Below are 22,653 nucleotides of genomic sequence, written 5' to 3'. Positions count from 1 at the left end.
TAGAAAACCTCCAAGGTCCCTTCCAACTTTGTTATTCTATGTTTCTATGAAGAGCAGCATCCTTCAAACCGTGGGGCAAAACAGACGGAATTCTAACTTTCTCTGCATGTCGCACCGTCCTTTACACTTCGTGTTGTAAGCAGCTCCAACAAAATAGCAAAGCACATTTGTCATCTGAATTGGCCCTCCCAAATGCCCACGCCCATCAAATTAATGCTCATTGCATGAAATATAGTGACAGTCAGTCATTCTGCATCTGCAAGGTAAGTGCAATGGAATTTATTCTGTTTTGCTGGCGATTTCCATCAATATTGTACCAGGCTGACTTCCTTTCTAGTCGGATACCTGAAAAATGATTCTGTTAAAAGAAGCAGTTGAGTATGCAGCCAGTCTATGAACAGTTTTCCATTGCATTTGTCACCACAATAAATTAAAAATAATAGATCTTTCAGATTGCAATATTCCCACAACAGTCAGCAGGAAAGCTGAATGGCAACATTTTATGATATAGCGAGTTAGTTCAGAGAAGCAGGAAATGATTCAAGCTAAATTGCCTTTCCTTTTTGAATCTGTAATTATTTCTTGTGACTACCAAAGCAACCTTCTTTTGTTTGCTTGAAGTCAAATAACATAATCCTTGAATATCTGATATACTTCTTTAAAAAAAAAAAAAAAACAAGGGTAATACCTACTTCTAGATTTAAAAAAGAAATCTATATCATAAATATTCACTTGTTTTAATCAACCAGAAAATCTTTAGTCCCCACCAAATAACAGCAATCAGAAAGTTTTGCACTGCTTATTAGATTTCCAGCTGATCTTCCTATGCAATAGCACTTAGACTTATATACCACTTCACACTGCTTTTCAGCATTCTCTAAATGGCTTACAGGATCAGCATATTGCCTCCAAAAATCTCCTCATTTTACTGACCTTGGAAGGCTGAGTCATCTTTAAGCTGGTCATGATTGAACTCCTAGCAATGAGGAGAATAACCTGCAATACTGATTTTTTTTAAAAATAAAGTTTTATTAATTTTCTATTATTTACATTTTTAATGCTAAATAAACATCGTATTGTCTGAGTTATTTTATTTGCTTAGCAATGCAGATTACATTTTGAATCTCCACCCCTTTTTTTCCAACCCCTGGTAGAATAAGTTCCATGTTTGATAATATTCTGTATCTTCTTTCTGCTTGATCTTCAGTGTAATTCTGCCCATTTCTGCACAATCCAGTATCTTTCTAATTATCTCTTGATCTTGTGGTGTTTCTTCATTTTTCCAATATTGTGCAAATATAATCCTCGCTGCTGTTAATACATGCGATATTAAATATATAGTTTGTTTATCAAATTTTTCTGGTACTATACCTGATAGAAGAATATTTGGGCTTAAAATCTACATGTTTTCCTATGATCTTTTCTAACCACTTATGTATTTTTGCCCAACATTTTTTTTTTTTGCTTTAACACAAGTCTACTACATATGGTAATATGTGCCTGTTTCTTGGTTACATTTCCAGATGTAACCTGCAAAACTGAATTTTAAATACTGCACCACCATGGCTCTTTAAACATCCTCACAAGCATGTTTAATGTGGCTCATTGCAGCCTACCTCCAAAATCGGCTTCTCCAGAGTCTGTGCAGATTTGTATATTTGAAGATGATTGAAGAGTGCAGTGTGATTTCAGAATTTCCTTTCAGAATTTTATAGAGCCGTGTCATCCTTTCACAAAGTCTTCTTTGTAATGGTTTTGCAGGGCTACGATTTTCCACTGTATCATATAACTAGTGGCCTCAACTTTGCCATGTTTTAGCAATTATAGGTAATATAATTATGAATAAATATGTTGTAATAGGCAATATCCACAGCTATTGATAGACCTACCTAATGTTTCTCTTTGCAGTTATGTGTCCATACATATCTGTTTAGACCCACAAATCCATTTTCCAGGCCAAATTTTCTTAACTTGGCACCTTCTGGATTTCCCAGCTGCAAAAATCTATTCTTGATAGCAAACCCTAAGTAGTTTCTATACATTTATTTCAAGGCAGCAGGGGGTATGTTGAACATTTCAGCAGCAACAACATCCAAAGGATTGTTGGCCACAGTGTGTGAGTTTATGATGGAAGTAGTAAATTAATTCCACATTGCCACCTAGGAAAGGACAAGACTCCATTGTCACCAAAAGTCCAGTTTTAGAAGTCCAGAAGAAGACGTTACTTCCAATCTTAAAAGAGAACTAATTTGAACCAGTGGGATTTCTTTCAGTTTTGCCAAAAAGATTATGGCGGAAGGTTTTAGAAAGTACACATTTGAAGATGTGGGCTCCTTGGTGCTCTCTTAGTTTGGTTGTTTTCTTGCAGACATTTTACTACCCAAACTAGATAACATCATCAGGGCTAGTAAAGATTTGAAGATGTATTTTGGTCATCAATCCCTGTCTACTTCCTGGTGCATAGTCCATGATGACTTTATATACTGTATATTTTCCAACATCACCAACTCTATTGGCAGATTATGACTGATAAGATTAAATCCTATTTTCATGCTAACTCAATGAAATAATAGGAACTTGAAGAGGATTAATCAAGCAGGATTCATGTAATGTCACTGGATCTAGTCTAAAGGTCGAACTAAAATCATCCATTACAACAGAATAAGAATGGGACTTATCTTAACCTTCCCTTCCTGATAATTCTGATTACATTTAGTGTTTATTATTGTTATTGAAACTCTTAAATCAAGGATCTTTAATGGTAACCTTGAATCAATGTTTATGGGGACGAAACCTTTAATCCAAATCAGATCATAACTTATCCTCTTGAAGATGACAGTAGTTTCAGGGCAACTTACCAACAACTCCCTTCTCAACCTGATTTACACCTTCGTGTAACTAATCCCAATGCACTGAAAAGCAGCAACTTTAGTTTATTATTGATTGGTTATGTTTGTTTTCAAGTTCCCAAATCAGGAAGGTTTGGAAGTTAAGAAGTTATGAGTGAGCTGAATGGCTTAGTACAACCTAGAAACACTGATGTTGGTTTTTATTTTTATTTTATTTTGGCAACCCTAATATAAAAGGAAATCAGGTGCTGCTGCTTTTTCAAGGACCATTTTTATTTTTAATTCTCGTGGTAGGCAACAGCACTGACGTTTCCTGGGAATGTCCCCTCTAACTACTAGTCAGAGATGATCACATTCAGCTTAAGAAATCACCCACAGGCTGTTTGGTAATGCCACCTAATTTGACATGTGTTGTCATTGTTTATTCTCAAAACTCACTACCAATTCAAAACTCCCAGGCTCCCCTATTTAAGACAGTGAGATTTAAAGTGCCGCTCTGCAAGCTTTCTTCCCTTTCCTCTGGAACAGTTTCCACCCTCCCCAGTTTTCATTTTAGCCATAAATTAAATCTAATTTACTTGGTTTGAAGAGGTTTTGCCTACATGAGCCACAATTTCTGAAAGCAAGCAATCTACAAAATAATGGTTGAAAGCTAAGTCTGCAAGTGATTGTGGATAACAGCAAACTGTGAACCATTTGGTGGCTCTTCCTTAATTAGCACAGAATGGCTTAAAAGGTTGTTGTTATTGTTGTTTCTGATATTTTGTGTTTTTTTTTCTCCCAGAGCAGCTTAAAGCACCTGACAAAAGGGCATTAAATAAAGCCACCAACAATAAGCCAACAGTGCTTAAAAGTAGTAAGTGCAAAATGTATAATGAGCTTCATTCTATTCAAATCAATCAATCAATCAGAATAGAGCAGGAAGGGACCTTGGAGGTCTTCTAGTCCAAGCCCCTGCTCAAACAGAAGACCCTATACCATTTCAGATAGGTGGTTGTCCAGTCTTTTCTTAAAAACCTGCAGTGATGAATCTACAACTTCTGAAGGCAAGCTGTTCCACTGGTTAATTGTCCTCACTGTTAGGAAGTTTCTCCTTAATTCTAGGTTGCTTCTCTCCTTGATTAGTTTCCACCCATTGTTTCTTGTCCTATCCTCAGGTGCTTTGGAGCAGGGTCTCCAACCTTGGCAACTTTAAGCCTGGTGGACTCAACTCCCAGAATTCCCCAGCCAGCTTTGGGGAATTCTGGGAGTTGAGTCCACCAGGCTTAAAGTTGCCAAGGTTGGAGACCCTGCTTTGGAGAATAGCTTGATCCCCTCTTCTCTGTGGCAGTTCCTCAAATACTAGAATATTGCTCAAATCAAATCAATCAAATAGCATATGTATATATTGTAGTCTTTGACCAGGGTTTTTTTATAGAAAAAAAGTATAGTTTAATAGAAACTATATGGGAGGAACAATGTTAAAATGACATTAATCTAAACATTTTGTGCATTTGTATGACTTCATAAAGATGTTTGGCCACCTGATTTACAAATGTGGGATTAGCAAGCAATAAACATAGCATGTATCAGGATGGTCCTAAATTTTGGAGATGATTGGGGAGATCAAAGCACATTTCATTAAAATGTAACAACCAACCACAACAACTCAACAAGAAAATAATATGGGCTGCTTAAAAGATGGCACTGTTATGGTAGTGTCTTCCAAGAACATAAAGTTCAGCTATTTCAACAGATATTTCAAAAATAGTGGAATCGTGAAGTATGTCTGAGCTTCAGTTGTTCTAATCTTTGTTTCTCACCAACTATGAAGTGGGGGGGGGAAAGCTCTAAGCCAAGAATCAAAGCTATTATATTCATAATGGGGAAAGAGAGGTTAATTCAACATCCTGTGCTTGGTTGCGCCTAACACCCATTGTTCCCTCAAGCAAGAATAAGTGTACCAAGGAAATGCAATCAACACATCAAAACCATTCTTGCAAACATGTACTGCCAACCTATTATTAATGTTGCCTTTCAGCAAAATTCTAGCTCAACATAAGCTTGACCAAACCACAGCTCCCGAGCCTCACACTATCAGCTTTCCTTTCCATGATGGACTTACAAGGTCAAATTAGAAGAGGCTGCATTCCGAGAATAAAATGGCTAGCCCCAATTTGCCAAAGCCTTTATCTGTAGTGGCAATAATTGGTGGGGAATTTGACAAGGTGGAGACAACTGAGCTGTATTGGAAAAGAAGAGCTCATTTTGCTGTATTCCTTTACGTGTCAATCACCGGAGCAGAAGTGAAATACCGGTGAACAAGCCGTGTTGAATTAAGCCATTCACCAATGAAAGAAGCAGCTTAATTTTGTTTCTTTCCATCTCTTCACTCAGCCAGCGGAAGAAAAGTCCCCATTGTCTTGGCTGTAGGGCTCTCTTTATGCCTCTCAGTTCTCTGCCAACTTAATTGTGAAATCATGCTGCATCGTCGAGGGAAAGTGAGGTGGAGACAAGAGGGGACTGCACGTTGGTTTCCTTTGTTTCGACTTTGGCAACAACTTCTGAATTTAATCAAAACCAACAAGCACACACTTCAAGCTCCCTTTGACAAAATGACAGCACAAGAAAGGGTCACTTTAGTAGGCTGAACACAGACCAACTGAGAAGGCGGTTACAGCACGTGGACAGGAAAACAAAGGTAAAACCATTATGGAATCTGGATTGCAAGGGGGGAGAAAATTCATTTGGAATCAACAGTACCAAGCAATCATGTCAGTAAGCCACTGATCGCAGCTAGGATGTGATAAAAGTACGTGCAGACTTACTCTAGTGTCTGGTAAAAGGGATTTCTTATCCCTGCAAACTGGCCCAAAAAGTGAAAAAGAAAATGACACACACACACACACACACACACACACACACACACACGATTTCATGACCCCGTAATCCTTTGCAGGGTGGAGTCAGGGCAACTGAATGGATCTGAGTGTTTATTGGCCGGATGCCCTTCCTGTCACCACTGTGAAGTTCGCAGCAGATATATTCCCAGTGTGTGTATACACACATAAACCATGATTCCAGCCTTTTCCATTATGTTCAAGTCCGCTGCACTGAAGGCAAGGTATGTCTGATTTTCTACAATCTGCCAATAGTCTACACATAATTGAGCTGGGATAAATAAATCTCATAAATCATATTATATTCTGTTTGTTTGGGCTCGCTATTTGGTACCCAATCCTGAGAAAAGTTCCATTTGGTATAAGGGATTTCCAAACTTGGTCTACTAAATTGTTGCATAGCCCGAAGGATAGGCCAAAGTCAGGCTGAACTGGGCTTAAAATTTCAGACTAGAATGGGGGAGAAAGAATAAATTGCCCCTATTTCTGTGAAATGAAGAAGGATTTTGGGAAAGATCACAATTTCCAGGGTATCACATAAATGTGACAAATACACTAGATTCATGATGCAATTACAATACACAATAAGTTCATCAAGAGCTTTATTCCTATGTAAAAAATAGTTCTACCTTTATCTAAATTAGAAGATATAGTAATTAAAATGCCATTATTCCAAGATTGGTCAACTTTTCTCAGGCTGGGGCATATGTGAAAGTTTGTAACCATGTTAATGATTAGTCCAGAAAATGGCCTATTCACAAAAGACTTCCGGCAATGAGTGTATCTAATCACAAAGACCCCATTTATTGGCAAAAGGTTATTCCCAACCACTTCCTCTACTAATGTGTTAGTGTTATGCATGCTTTCAAAATGATTCTGGCTAAGCCTTGCACAACTCCATCATTCATTAAAAGAATCTTTTTTACCCCCCCGACTTCAGCATGAGTTTGAAAAATGAAAAGGAAGAAAAGGAAACCACGATCTGGTTTAACATTAAGTTTAACAAGCTGTCTCCTTTAAGCAGCTTCAAACTTTTCCAAACTATACCAAAGCCTGAAAAAAATGATCGGCTGCTTTAAAGCAGAGCAGAGAGATTGCAGCGCTCATACAAGATCCAACATGATTTTCACAAACTGTTTTTGAAGGGACAACATGCATGAATCCTGGTGGTACACAATCTTATCTCAGTTTTTTTCTCTGGGAAGCTGAGCCTATTTCCAATCATGCCCTGGACCACATTTATTCAAGTTTCTATTTTCTAAAAATGCCCAGGAACTACAAAATATCCCAACACACACCTGTAAATAAAGATGATTTGAAAGGATGCATTTTATAGCATGCTCATTTCTGATTAATTCCTTTTTTTAAAAAAAGGAATACTTTGTACATCCAATGTTTCAAGAAACCTATAGATATCAACAATACACAGTCATACCAATACTGACAATGATTATTCTGACTTTTTCCTTCATTAATGGAATACCACCTACTCTAAAAGAATTCTTTTCTCACTGATAGGATTTGTGAATAGAAAGTATATAACTCATTGGCCAAATATTCATTTCTTTCCCCTGAATCTCCTCCTTTAAAACACATAGTGGAGCCCCATTTTCTTTGTTCTGTTTGGATTTATTTTGTTTTTATAGTTGTTGTTTTTTCTGATTTGTTGGATTGTAGACAGACAAACAGGTGAGTTAGTTTTAGAACAGGTTGGTTCCTGCACCAGAGATGTCCCTTTCTTAAATTTGACTCAGCAGAAAGACCTCATCTGAAATGATAGATTGACATTGTTGATGCCCAATAGTGGATATATATGTGAAAACAGATGTAGCTCAGGGTTGAACTGTTGAATTCTTGGTTTTCTCTGAACTTGATGGTTTTCTTGTTGATATTTTGCTAAAAGTTACATAACATAATCAATGCAGAGCCTGATCATACAAATTGGGGACAATAAAGGAAGCAGTTTTCCCCAAGGTCTTTGAGGTTGCAGTTATACCTAATTTGGTCAAAAGTGCTAAAGTCAACAACGGTCACTTCTCAAAAATGGGATTATCTTAATAAATATCCCCCTGTCCATTAATATGGCCATCAGGGCTGAATGAAACTTGCATTTGTAGAATACTGGAATTGGATTGTGTAGAACAGAGGTCTCCAAACTTGGCAACTTTAAGACTTGTGGACTTCAACTTCCAAAATTCTGGAAGTTGAAGTCCACAAGTCTTAAAGTTGCCAAGTTTGGGGATCCCTGGTGTAGAATAAAGGAGAAGGGAGGGAGGGAGAGGAGGGGAGGGAGGGAGAGAGGGAGAGGGGGAGAGAGAAAGGGAAAGAAACCTCTGTTAGCTCTATTACTATTATGGTGTCTAAGACCTCAAGGAAATTTGTGTTTATAAAGGTGTTTTTCAGCTGTGATACTGACCTCATTCTTCCTTCAGCTGCTCTTCAAAATAACAGATTTGTAAGGGAAAAAAAAGTGCATTCCCTATAGACTTTTATGAGTAGCCAAGAGAAAGTTTATGACATGATGTTTCAGAGGGCCACTGAAAAGAAGCTGAGAGTCATATAAATACTTGAAAAGAGAGATTATTGATGTATGGAGGAATTGTATTTCAGTTTATATATGACCCAGGAGGCTTTGGTTAGTAAGCGAGCAAAGTAAGTACAGGAAAAAATAAGTCAAATGATCAAATGAAAAACATAGAATTTAGAGAGTTATGCTGCTGACTTACTGAATGAAATTAATCTCCCCTTCCTCTTTTCCTCCTGGATGTGACATACTATGCAAGGCTGATGTGGTAGAGGTGGATTGAAAGAGCTTCCTTCAACTGTCCTTCAGCCAAGATCTACCCAAGCATTTGACTTCAAAGTAAAATAACGAAATAAAAGAGTTCGAAGGGACCTTGGAAGCATTCCAGTCCAACCCACTGCTCAAGCAGGAAACCCTACACAACTTGAGACAAGTAACTGACCAATCTCTTCTTAAACACCACCCCACAGCCATGAAGCACCCATAACTTGTGAAGACAAGCCATGCCACTGGTTAATTGTTCTCACTGTCAGAAAATTTCTCCTTAGTTCTAGGTTACTTCTCTCCTTGATTAGTTTCCATCCATTGCTTCCTGTCCTGCCTTCAGGTGCTTTGGAGAATACTCCCTCTTCTTTGTGGCAGCCCCTGAGATATTGGAACACTGCTATCAGGTCACCCCAGTCCTACTTTTCATCAGATTACACATACCCAATTCCTGCAACTGTTTTTCATAGGCTTTCGCCTTTAGCTCCCTAATTTTCTTTGTTGCTCTTTGTATTCTTTCTAAAAAAAAAAAAAAGCTGCACTAAAAATGGGGGTGCTTTTTATATGATACAAATACATAGGATTTGGATTGTGATATAACAAGTTTTCTAGTTATTGGGAAAGTTATTGGAATTGTTGTCCATCTATTTCTAAATAAATAGTAACCAGCAGTATAACGAATGCTGTGATGTCAATCGTAGTGGTTCTTTTTTAACATTATACCTAATTTTGGATGGGAAGTCAAATAATCTTAAATGTCCAATATGGATATCCTAAATGACATTTAGAATAGAATAGAATAGAATAGAATAGAATAGAATAGAATAGAATAGAATAGAATAGAATTCTTTATTCGCCAAGTGTGATTGGACACACAAGAAATTTAATACTGACAAAGCTTCATTATTATTATTTTTTGGGTGTCTCTTTTTACCTTCAGTAATTTAAGCTTTCTAGATAATAGAACATTCATAATTTTTAATCATATTACACAAATATTACTACATCAAGTTCTCCTTTGAAATAATGCAATGCATTATGATTTGTAAGATGACAAAAAAAGTGGGGGAAAAGAAACAGTCACAATGAGAAGTGGAGCAAGAAAAAAAAAAAAGACTTCAAATACAGCGCTTAAATGAAGAGGTATAAGAAATGTCATTGCCAACTCAAACAAGTGATGTTGGTTGGGGGTGGATTCAACAATACAAAACAGCAATCACAGAAGAAACCGAGTTTCTTCTTCTGAAACTGTGCCGCTACCACCACCCTTTCTCAATCAAGCCAAACCTATATATAAAATTTAAAAAAAAAATGTTTGAATGACAGTTCAGGCAGCATTCATAAGCAAGCTGCCTCATTCAAAGTCAATAAAGAGACTTAAAAGCCCATGCCAAAAAGGTTATTGAAATGTGATTGACATCTCCAAATAAGGATGTCAACTGGATAGCATGACCCTATCCTGAAGTAGTGCAAGGTTAATCAAAGTTATTGTATTTGGAACCTCTACGACTTCCTTCAGATTGAACTTTTGAATCTCTGTCACTCAGTGATTCTCTTCGACTTTCCAGTGTTTCTTCTTGTCACCCTTGTATTGTTTATTGTCAACTTGTCCTGTGGCTAAAACCTGGAGGAAAACAATGCAAATCAAGGTATTGTGTCTATCTAGTGTATCTGAGAGAAAGAGTTCAACAACCTTTCTGAGTTCAACAACCTTTCATAAGTTTCTCTCACAATTGAACATTTTCACGATGGCATACAATGTCAAGTAAACTGTGTAGACATACTAAAATTGGTGCTATGCCAACAAGGACAGATGCAGCCTTCTCAAATCAGATGCTCTATTATCTATCCTGAAAACTGTTTATACCATATTTACTTCTCAGCTTTCTTATCAGGGGGTGACAACTCTTCCCTCTGGGGGAAAGTGATCACACCTGATGTTAGATCAATTGAGGGGAGAGTTATTGGGTTTAGTGGATGGAGAACTTCTACTATTTGGAAGTCAATAAAATAGGAGGAGGAGGAGTTACTATTAAGTAAGAGAATTGAGTATGAGAATTGTAAAGATGTATGATCTTGGGAAAGTAAAATATCAAAGCAGAACACATCAATTGCCATCACAACCTGACTATCAGCAGGCAAACTAATTTATTTGTTTGCTTTTTTATTTATCAAATTTTTGAATTGCTCAGAGAGAGACTGGGCAGAGTATCGAGGGAAGGAATTACATAAAATGCATGCTTGTATCTCTCATTCTTAAATGTTTGACAAATGAGAAAAAAGTGAAAGCAAATACAGTTCAATAGAAAATATGTCTGGACAGCCAGATACTTAATTTGAAATCAGGTGATTTAAGTAACTGAATCAAATGATTTCTAAAAAAAATGACAAAAGCTTTGTACCCAAGGCATCTCAAAATTGCTGCTACCACTACTTGAATTGAATAAAAGTTGGTCATTTCTGAATGTCTACGGAGATTTTCAGTCATCCAGGTCATGTTGCTTTTCAAAAGGCAACTGGACTTTGTTTTTCCATGAAGACGTTTCATTTCTCATCCAAGAAGCTTCTTCAATTCTGAGTCAGAATTGTAGAAACTTCTTGGATGAGAAGTAAAATGTTTTCAAGGAAAAACAATGCCCAGTTGCCTTATGAAAAAGAACCTTTGGATAATTGGTCATTTCTGCAGACGTTGTTGTTTGTAAGCATATTTCTAAAGACTTACTGTAGTATTTCTTACAGAGTGATGTAGTAAATCCAAATAACGCTGAGTCAGGAGTTAATGGTATGCATTTTTTTTTTTTTAAGAACTAGTCGTCCAGTATGATTGGCACTAAAGAAGTCAAGATGAGTTTCTAAAGAATAGCATTACTGTGTAGGGATCTACCATGTTATAGAACTAATCATTGAAGTGATTTGCCATTAGTTTATGAAAAGTGATGGATAAGTATTGCTGATTTGTGAAATCAATACTGAGTAATGTACCTCCATTTTGCATTATGTGTAGTTCTCTAGTTCGTAACACAGATACTAGGAGTAGGTATACCACATTATTTGGCAGTAGGATTTTCATATCCATTATGAAATTGAAAAACAGTCGGTGGAAAAAAGCATTCAGTTTTCTTTTATTGTTTCCTCGAATTATTGATTATTTCTGTGCTTGGAAAGCTACTAGATAATTCAGATGCACAGCCTTGGATCTTAATTAAATTGTATTCAATTAAAGACTTAATAACTACCCCCCAAAGACTAAACAAGTCCAGAAATACCTCAGTAACCTTTTAATGTGCCTATTTTATTGCCTGAAAAAATACTTCTAGCTAGAAATAATTTATGCAAAATGTGTCTAACAAGTTATTCTCCCTGGACTGGAACTAATCAGTGTTTTACATGGAAAATCACCATAATATTATCAACAACTTTAGTATAGTACAAAAAAAACAACCTACACTGTTGGCTGTAAACTATGAGTGATGTTTATAAGCTATGCTTTGTAAGGAAAGTATAGTCTTAGTTTCATCAAGACGTTGATTATATCCTGTTGTATATTTCCCAGACTGGCTAAATGAGGCAATCAGAATCTTGTCCCAGGGACTAGGGGTAGAAAGGGGAGGAACAGGCTTAAGCTCAGCCCTGACAATAAAGAGTTGCTGTGTATTTCAACCTCTCTTAGTACCAACAGTTTTCCATCTTAGTTCTAATTGGAGTAACACCAGACCCACTAATCCTGCTGAAAGATCAGCTGGCCACCTAGAGGCATCTTTGCCCAGATGGGGTGCCAGATGCACAGTTTCCTGAACTGTGACTAGTATCTGTTGTTGGAAGAAATATCACCTGGTTCCGTTCCAAGGGGGAGAAAGACACTGGAAACATGAAAGCTATTTGGAAAGATGGTTTATTGGTGAACAGGACCACATGGGGGTTTGAGGTCCTGGGCAGCTGACCACATGGAGTTGAGAGAGAGAGAGAAAGGTTTTTATACCCTCTCTTGAGTCTTCACCTTGAGCTTCCTGTTCCTATGCAAAAAAAAAAAAAAAAAAAATGTATTCTATTGGTTGTCAGACTCCCAGGGCACCTAGCTAACTTTTTAGGTTGTCTGAATTAAGTTTAATTGAAGCCTGGACTCTCTGAGATGATGTAATGAGGTGGCTTATGTCCTGAAAGGGTGTTGGGTCATTGCTATTGTGTCTTAATGGCTTTCCTGGTTTGGATCTTGAGTGAGGGCTGATCCTACCATTCTACCTAATTCTGCCTTTGTTCAAAACATCCTGTCTTGAATAGATTACCAAATCTGCATTTCTAAAAGCTGGCCTCAGCTTAGTATCTGTTTGGGGGCAGGCAGGGAACTGTGGCTCTGAGTTTCTATTTCCTTTAAAGGTTTCTATTTTTCTTTTAGGGCAAATATAATATTCTGCTTTTTAAATATTTCTCAAAGTGTTTCATTCTTCTAGGAGAGGGGTGCTTCCTAAACTGTCATTCATGCCTTACATTGGGTCTCTTGCTTGACACTCTACATGGGGTTGTTATATAAGCTCCAACTGGTAGTAGTACAGGCAGTTCTAGGTGTAACTCTGCATGCCCATGTAACACCTATGTTATGTTGGTTATACTGGTAATCATTAGATTTCCAATATGCTCAAAGCACTTAATGGTATGGTGATGGTGTTATTCTTTCAGTTGTCTCCATCTCTTGGAGATTCTATGGGCCAGGTCTCTCTGCATTTTCCAATCACTTCTTGGTGTAGGAGCTAGTTATATGTGGGAGTGTTTTTCTCCCCTCCTGCTGTGAGTTCTGACAGAGCGGGAATGCTCCAGATCTCATCTACTTAGCAAGATTAACTCAAGGAAGTGTGCCTTCTCTATCTTGCTTCCTACTTTCTAGAATAGCACTCCCTTGTTCTCAGGGGTGGGATTCAAAACCCCAACAACTGGTTCTCTGCCTGGTTGCTGGGTGGGTTGGTCATGGTGGGTATGGCCTACTGAAACTTCTTGGAGGGTCATTTTTCACCTTTCCTAGAGTCTGGAGGTTTCCCTCAGGCTTCTGGAGGAAGAAAATAGCCTCCCCCAGGCTCCAGAGGCCCTCCAGAAGCTGGAAACAGGCCCATTTTTGGATTTCTGGAACTTCTGAGAGGCCTGTTTTTTGCCCTCCCAGAGCCTTTGCATCCAAAATGAGCCACATGGAGACATGGGCAGGGCCAGCCGGTTGATTCAACTACCGGTTCAGTGAACCAGATGTAAATTTAACATCCTGTTCGCCTGAACTGGCCCAAACTGGCTGAATCCCACCCCTACTTGTTCTCTTTAAGATTTGAGTTGCCCTCACAGTGGTATTCTTCAAATGAGCCTTAAAAACCTGGCTCTTTTCCCAGGTGTTATGTTAAGAGTCTGTTCCAATGAGGAATTTTTATTCTCCAGTTTTCTGCTTCTTGTATCTTGATACCATAATGGATGGGTGTTTAATTGTATGCCACCCAAGTCCTTCTCAGTTGACCAGCTAATAAATGTGGTTTCTAAATAAATGAACCAACAAATATTGAGTGGATAAATTTACACAGTCCTTGCTTCATGTCAGTTCAACAGAATGCTTTCAGAAGAAGAAGAAAAATGTCCTCACACAGATAATTTAAACATTCATTTTGTATTGCTGTTGTATTTTAGTTCCGTTATAACAAGATTATGGTTTCTAATTATTAAGCCAAACTCTATGCCCCCACTCTTAATTATAATTTTTTTTTAAAAAAAGTAGAAATAATTAGAGATAAAAATGAATTTTAACAGCTAACAAAAGAACCTCAAAGCACTAGGAATGATTTTCCTTTAATATGTTTTTGCCAAGTTAGATTTCAGCCCAACAATTCCAGTTGTATATACTACTGTATTACTTTTACCTGATGTTGCTTTATACATCCACAGATGATTAAATTGAAAAGGTATTGTGGCTTCAATTCCCTAACTTGGAGTTACAGATGTCCTGTCCAACAGAACTGTAAACATGAACAATCAGAGCTCAGTTTCAAAAATCCAGATGAAATCCAGAAAGCAGCAAAGATTTGTGATTTTCTATTTGTGTGGATTTTCGCAGGGCAAAAAGAAAGGCTGTCTGTTTGTCTGTCTGCTGTCTTCAGCAAGCCACACATATTCAGCAATGTCTCTACAATATTGGGCACAGCCTTCCTCATTTTGCAATGTTACAGGCCTGAACTGGAAGGCAGATTCACAAAATCAATTATAACCCTGTACGATTACTTTCTTTAAATATCATTATAATCAACCTAGCATTATTGAGCCTGGTGTCATGATTAAGATTTATGCTGCAACTAAATTAGGTATGTCTTTTAATTTCATTTTCTTTGATATAATTGGTTCTATGATGCTCAGGCGCTTTCCCCTCATTTTCAAGGAGCAGTGATATATTTATTAAACTACCTAGCAGATGACATTAAACTAAAATGTTGTTAAAACAGCTCCCTTCATTTGAACAACTACAATGAAGCTAATGCAGTACAGAGGACACTGGAAATATAATCATAGAGCTCTAAGAAAAGGAAGGGCCATATTTTATGAGCAAGTTGCTGAGATAGCTAAGGGAAATGTTTATCATCAACATTTATTATGCTGCTTCCATTACTTCATGGACAGAGAGGTTAGGACTACCATCAAAGTCACCAATAAAGCTTCATCTCTTGTACACAGTGTTTCATATATCTTAACAGAGATGTGAAACTATACATTCAATGTTTTATCAATATTGTATCAATTTTGTATTGGTACAGGTATTATTTCAAGCTCAGCTCAGAAAACTGGTATTAACCTGCAGTCCCCGGACACAGAAATCCGAATAGTGCAAATATTACAAGTTTTAATTTGGATGGTCACATTTGAGGTTCAAGTACCCATTCAATAACACTGCATTTTCTAATATTGTCTCTCTTCTATGAACACTCAAGCTAACCTACAACCCAGAAGTCTTTGCAAGGTTTAAAAGAAGGGGGAAAAAGTGCAATTCTGAACCTTTTAGAGTACGGTGGAGATCTTTATCCAATAGAGGTCATGAATCTTCAGTTTCTAACATCCCTCACCTCACAGATGTCTATGAAGATTCTCAGTCATCCAGGTCATGGTTGTCCCAAATGTGTTTTTTTTTTCAAGAGGAAATTGGACTTTCTGGTTTTTCTTTGAAGACATTTTGCTTCTCAGCAAAGTGAGAGCTTCTTCAGCTCTCACTTTCTATTCTTAGAGGAGAAGCAAAATGTCTTCAAAGAAAAACCAGAAAGTCCAATTGCCTCTTGAAAAAAAAAACACCTTTGGCTCACCTCACAGACTAAAATCCACGGAAAGCTTCCTTAGATTCTCAGAAGATTCTGAAGAATTTGAAAGCAGAGTAGATCTAGGGAAAGCTACAAGGAACCAACACTGGATAGAACTAACAGAGGAGCTGGCACCTGGGTCCGATGAAAGCTGGGAAGTATGGAAATTATTGAATAGACTGCACAGCTACAACAAGATCCAGAGGTGCTCTAAACAAATGGGCCTATCTGGTTGCTTCTGCTCTTTGTGATTATGGTGACATGCAGACAGCAATATATACCATGTTTTCCCCAAAATAAGACCCTGTCTTATATTGTTTTTGCAACCAAAAATGGTACCAGATCTTATTTTCAGGAGTGAGATGTCACCTCACTTGTGAATGTCATCCCCGGCCTCCTTTTTGCTATCAGAGGCCTTCAGGAACTTCTGCAGCTGGAAAAGCTTTCCTGAAGGCCTCCGCAGCTGAAAACAGATCTCTCTATTATCAGCTGCAGTGGCCTTCAGGAAAGCCTTTCCAGCCTTGCTGGCTGCAGAAGAAATGGGCTGGCAAGGAAGGTGTCAGGGTGTTTGAGGCCTGGCTATAACTGTCCGAAGTGTCCAAATACTAGGGCATCTCCACCCCCTCATCCCCACCCAAGCTTAATTTTTACCTGTTCACTCTAGAGTGGGGGGTGTCTTAATTAGGGCTTATTTTGGAGGTAGGGCTTATATTGAGTGGATGTGTAAAAATCAAGCTAGAATTTACTTTCAGGATAGGTCGTATTTTGGGGGAAACATGGTATGTATATATACCCTTTGTGCCCCACTCAGTGTACACTTGAGGATCTCACAGAAGTGACACATACAATTAATACAATTAATGTTGCGAGTTTGGGGGCAATATCTGATTAATTTATATGTATTTTAATCTTACCTTTTATATTTTAAATTTATACATTTAAAATAAATAAATGAATATACTGATGTATGTGGGCTTTCCCCTTCTACTTCTCCTCCCTACTTCTACCATGGAGGAATAGCAGGTTGTAATATGTGACAAGCATGGTATTACCCTCTTCGTGATTCACATCACCATTCTATATACGTCCACTCCAAAGTACAACCCAGTGGATTCAGTAGGACCCATTCCCAAATACACCTTAAAGCAAATAAAGGAGAATACTTGTAGCTCTGGGATGAAATGATGGGTCCTTGGTGCTCTCTGAATGTAGTTATTTTCTTGCAGACATGACCCAAACTAGGTAACACCATCAGTGTTAATGGACTAGTGTGTGTAATGAAATGTCTGCAAGAAAACAAGCAAGCTCAGGGAGCACCAAGGACTCCTCACACCTTAAAACACTGCAGACCAGAGCATCTACCTACTATTCTTTATAGAAATCAGGTCTTCTGCAGGGAAATCTTCTGAAGGGTCTCCTGCTTGGGTGGGGGTTTGGACCAGATGACTTCCAAGGTCCCTTCCAACTCTGTTAATCTGAATCTGAAATGTTCCTCCCCCACCTTTTGCCTTTCAGTGTGCTGAATCCTTTCATTTGCCTTTGGATCTGTTGAGTTGATAGTTTTCTCAACTAAATGCATCTGAGATAGAGAAGATAACTCTCTCCTTTCTTCTGTCCCTGTTGTTCTCTCCCTTTCCAACAAAGCTAAGCATATTTTAAAGCAGGGAGGAAATGACCACCCCCACTCTCTCGCGCGTGTGAAATTAGACTGTTCTTAGGATGGTATTTTTTTAAAAAAGAGTAAAGTGTTAGGAAAATATACAGTAGATGATTGCTCAAGAGCCTCATGAAGGTTATAAACACACTTACTTCTGATGTTATCTTCCTTCCCTCTTTTGAATGATTAAAAAAATGGAGGGGAGAAAAAAAAACGACAGAGTGTGATTACTTCTTACTTGGTTTATGGTTTCACAAGCATGATGGGGATGATAAAGAATTTTAGTACTCATCAATTAAGGTGATAAAAGCTGAAGAATTTTAATTAAGACAAAACACTTTTAAGTACCTTAACAGCTACCAATGAGCTGTCATCCTTAATAAGAACAGACTCTCATACGTTCTCATGCAAATGAGATGCAGGCGCAGAGAAGTTGGTGCCTTGCCAACAACCTTCCAAATGACTTTGAGTAGGACTTGATGGACTTTCCTATCAACTGAATAAAAATCCTCTTGCCTGAAACAGAGGCATAAATTCTGTGCATGTTGACCCTGAGACTCAAGGCAATCAAAGGCCCCAGGATATCACAATAGGATGATGATCATCATCACAGGTACAGGAGTCCTATTTTGACAGGCTTCTTAGAATTTAGAATCTCCTGTGTGTGTAGTACTCACAATGTGGTATGTGTATTGTTCTTTAGCTCTTTTTCACAAAGGACAGCAGCTTTGAAACACCTACAATGAAGTCAGTCTGTAGAGACCAGCTTTGTCTATACAGATGAAGTCCGTAAGATTCTCAGTCATCCAGGTCATGGTTGTCCCAAACGTACTGTTGTTTGTTTTTTCATTTGAAGATATTTTGCTTCTCATGTAAGAAGCTTCTTCAGCTCTGAAGGAGAATCGAAGGATGAATTATAATGGGGAAGTAAGAATGAATTTCCAGAGGAAAAAAATGCAGACTACATAAACAGGAGCACTAAGTAGGTGACCCTGAGCACACAGATGAACCTCCAAGTGCTTTAATGACCTTCTAAAAGGATGCAAATGACCAGCTGTCTGCAAGAAATAAAAATCCCTCAATTCCCTATTATTCTGTCAGAGCTGAAGAAGCTTCCTGGATGAAAAGTGAAATGTCTTCAAAAGAAAAGAAACAAAACAAAACAAGAAAGTCCAGTTGCCTCCTGAAAAAGCACCGTTGGGACATCTACAATGAAGGATGAATAATAACATTGCCTTCTCTTTTCAATTTCTGCACTCAAATACTTATCATAAATGTTAAGGCAAGTGGCACAAAATCCAGGTGAAGTCACAGAGTGAAAACATCAGCAAACATGGGAGATGGAATCAATGATCAGGAATTCTCTGGTGGATATGGTCACACTCTGAGATATATATATATATTAGAAAAAGAGTGTGATGCACTAAAATTGAAACCCTCTTTATTCAAACAGGATTATGAACAGGATCAACTTTCTTGGATAGGGTAAGGACTGAGGTTTGTGTATCATTTATTCTCTGTTGATTTTCTATCCAGTCTTTTATTTTATTTTTCTTATGTACATATTGTACCTGTGCTTTTGCCAACAGTCAGATTCTGTAAAAACAGTTCTCTTTACAAAGAATCGTATTCAGAAGTCTTACAATTGCATTAGGAAATGAGAAGCACAATATAATATAACTAGTTGCCATGAATAAATGAAACATTGTAAGTGGAAATAAATTCAGCATCATTCCTCACAAAAGTGTCCCGACCACCTAAACCAGTTGTGAAAAGAAAGCTAATTTTGTTGCATCTCAGGAGTTATCCATTTTTTAAAGATTCATCCATTTCTTAGGCAACACATATCTAGCTAACATTTCTCCTTCCATGATACTGATTAGGATTCTGCTTGGGTTTTTAGAGAGTCTTTTTTGGATTTTTTTTCAGTTAAGTATTGACGTAGCTTCAATGATCATCAAGCATGAAAAAAAAACTTTCTTTTTTGTTTGATCTCTCGCATGCATGACTATTAATATACAGCTAATATTAGGTGTGCAGAGTATCAATTTTTGCATACAATGCTGATTTTATTAGGACTGTGTGGTGTTGAAGTCCCATTCCAAGCACACTGGAACATGTCATTGTTTGCAACTCTTTAAAGCAGTCACCTTCTTTCCTGGGATCATGTGACGTTAGAAAAAAACATGGCTGCTTTAAAAAGTTTTAGGACATATTGCCTTATCCGTTCAAGACTTAAATGTTTTTGGAATTCAAACAGTTGTGCAACCTTCTTATTTACAGATTCAGAAAGTTCTATAATGAATTTCTCATGGAAAAACTATAGCCACAACAGAAGAAGAAAGAAACAGCATTTAATAAAAAAAAAATACTACTACCACTACTACTACTTCTAGTCATTTATTGAATGCCATCAATGAAGGGGAACATGCTGATCAACAAAAGCTAAAACATTTCCTAAATAACAGAAAAGGAGAAAAATAACACTGCAAGAGAAAATCACGCAGCCCCCAAAGAAAACTCAGCCAAATTATCACCTATCAAACCACTTAAGTAGGTGTTTCCTAACATGCTAGCAGATCTACTGGGAGGACAGGTTATAAATAGATTATTTTGTATCTCACTTGATATGCACCAGATGTTACTAGTTTTGAGGCAAAATTATTTGTGTGCCTCATAAGTAAAACAGAAACCTGTTCTGAATTTTTAAAATGTTGCTCTTCTTTTTTTTTTTTTTTTTTTTGGATAAAGATAAGGTATAAAGAGGAAATTCTATCATGCTCATACTTTGAAAAGGAAATGCAGACTTACTGATAGGATAAAAAGCCATTTACATTTGGTCTAGAGATTTTAGAACAGCAAAACCCCATTTCTTGATTTCACCAAGCTTTCTGGTTTTCTGAGGGAATTCTTCTCAAATGGCAATTCTGTATTTCAGGCAAAAAAGGCATTAACTTCAGGCACACCACCCTGCATAACACATGACTCACTAAAATGTGGCCCATTCGAAGAATTGTCTTTAAGCTGTATTTTCATAAGGCATTGATTTGGTCTCTGTCCAGAGTATTCCGGTTCTGAATCCACCGGACCAGTCTGTTCCATTAGAAAAAGGATGAATACTGATAAAACTCAATACCAGGATCAATATCCACTTTAGATAGGTACCTGATACTCAAATATGCTCTATGCATGGACGTTCAGAGAGATAAAAGGGAATTAGCAAAGGCTTGAACATTCCCTAGACTGTCTGAACTATATATGATCTTGCAGTTTTTTGTAAGAGAGAGAGAGAGAGAGAGAGAGAGAGAGAGAGAGAGAGAGTAAAATTGAGTGTTTGCTTTCACTCCCCTTCAGCTTTAGCAAAAGGATAAATCTTTCCTACTACTAGCTAGTCTCTGTACCATGAAGAAGTCGGCCTTTTCTCCATCTCTCTTCGGAGCAGATTAAATATTCTCTCTCTCTTCCCAGTTTAGTACTCGAGAATTTTGCTGATCCTGCTCATTTTTTTTTTTTTTAACCCATAGGCTTTTTAGTGGCTCCTTTCAGAAGTTGAAATCACTTTGCTGCCTGTAAACCTATGGCTCAAGGCAATGGAGAATAAGTATGACAAATTATTAATTTATATATGTTCTGAAAATAAAGTCTTTGATGGCACCGTCTACTTACATTTTATACATGTTACATTTGTAAATATTTCCTCCTCCTCCTCCTTCTATATTATTCCACTGATAAATGCTATAAGAACCAAAAGGATCCTATTTTCATTCTCATCACATAGGAGAAGAGGAAATAGCACTTTCAAAAAAGAAAGAAAGAAAAACATGGACTATCTCTCTCTTTTTTCCCAATACAGATAGAGCCCTTTTCCATTCTCTATTGTGGACCCTATATTCTATTTTTATTTTAGAAAATGTAATTAACATCTACAGTATTTCTGAAGCAACATCTAATCATGCACACTGGCTCATTTTAATTACCTTTAAATGTTGAAATCTGCAAGTGAAATCTATTCCAGTTGTTCTTATATAATAGTAGCAATAGAACTATATCAATAGTGGTATTGATCAGCTGGATTCAGAAACAGCACTATTTAAAAAAGGAGGATTAAAAAGTGTTAGGAATCCTTGTAGCACTGAAAACCAGGGATTTGTATCACTGTATATTATTCTATGAAAATTGCCACAAATGCAGATCAGAACTAGAGCCAGTTTAACATATATGTTGTGACATTTTCCAGTCTTCCCTACTATCCATGGCCTCACTCTACCTTCTTTCTCTCTTGATGAGTCCTTGCACATTTTGATTTTTGTGAATTTTTGCTTAAGCATAATTGTAAGGAAAAATAATACCTGGAGGGGGGGTGAGGGAGAAGAAGGAATGTGTTTCCTACTACATCTACTTATAGTTCCTTAATAAGATCCTGGAATAATGAAACTGGTTTTGTTGACCAGTACACAGAGAAAATAAAAGAGTGCAGTTTATTTTATTTTTTTGGAATCAGTATTTGTCTTTCTTCACAATTGTGAAGTTTGTAAATGTTTCATTTTTTTAAACCGATTTTTTCCCTTCACTGTCAAAAGTTCAACAGATCAATGGACTCGAAAACTCAGTTTGTTCTCCAATTATGTCCTCTAACAGCAACCTTCTCTAATTAATCTCTATTCCAATGTAGCTCCAGCAGAGAACCTAATGAAAACAGAATATTCATTTCTTCTGAAGTCATCCTTTGCATGGTCTTTATTTCTGACAGAGACTATGGCATAGAGCACAATATGTCATAACTATGACTTAGTCACACCTCATGAAGTTTGAGATTATCATTCTTAAACAGACTTAATCAGACTCCTTAATTCTCTGTTTAATAACCGTATTTCTCATTTGTCCTATATAGACATATTTTGGAGTAAGTCCCATTCAATTCAATGAAGCTAATCTGAAGTAGATTTAAACATACAACCATGCAGTATTAGAACAGGAAGAATGGATTTTATTCCATATACAGTAGTTATAGAAGATCCACAATGGAATTTAATTCATTCATGAATTTTTAAGTCACAAGCCATGAAGTTGCAAGACATCCTTCTTTAAATCACATTTGCCACTTTGAAATAACGAAGATCAAATGTAATGCCAAATACGAGAGGATGAATGCCCAACATTTGAATTACTAAATTAT

At 37.3% G+C, this 22,653-nt stretch overlaps 1 protein-coding gene and 1 long non-coding RNA gene across 3 annotated transcripts in view; one reads left to right on the top strand and one right to left on the bottom strand.

Annotated features, from left to right (window-relative positions):
• PCDH9 (protocadherin 9) overlaps positions 1-22,653 on the bottom strand; it is an 819,791-nt gene that overhangs the window by 676,764 nt on the left and 120,374 nt on the right. The gene's annotated exons all lie outside the window — the stretch shown is intronic.
• Positions 5,939-22,653, top strand: part of LOC148130606 (uncharacterized) — an 84,709-nt gene continuing 67,994 nt past the window's right edge. The window contains exon 1 of the long non-coding RNA XR_015749937.1: positions 5,939-5,952. This is a non-coding gene — a long non-coding RNA (uncharacterized LOC148130606). The remainder of the gene's footprint in view (positions 5,953-22,653) is intronic.

The sequence above is a fragment of the Notechis scutatus genome, chromosome 5 (assembly GCF_049901735.1).
Source record: "Notechis scutatus isolate UNSWTSFEM ecotype Mainland chromosome 5, rNotScu1.2, whole genome shotgun sequence".
NCBI classification, from domain to species: domain Eukaryota; kingdom Metazoa; phylum Chordata; class Lepidosauria; order Squamata; family Elapidae; genus Notechis; species Notechis scutatus.
The sequence above is the reverse complement of the archived record's forward strand: the minus strand, read 5'-3'. Positions and strand labels throughout refer to the sequence as shown.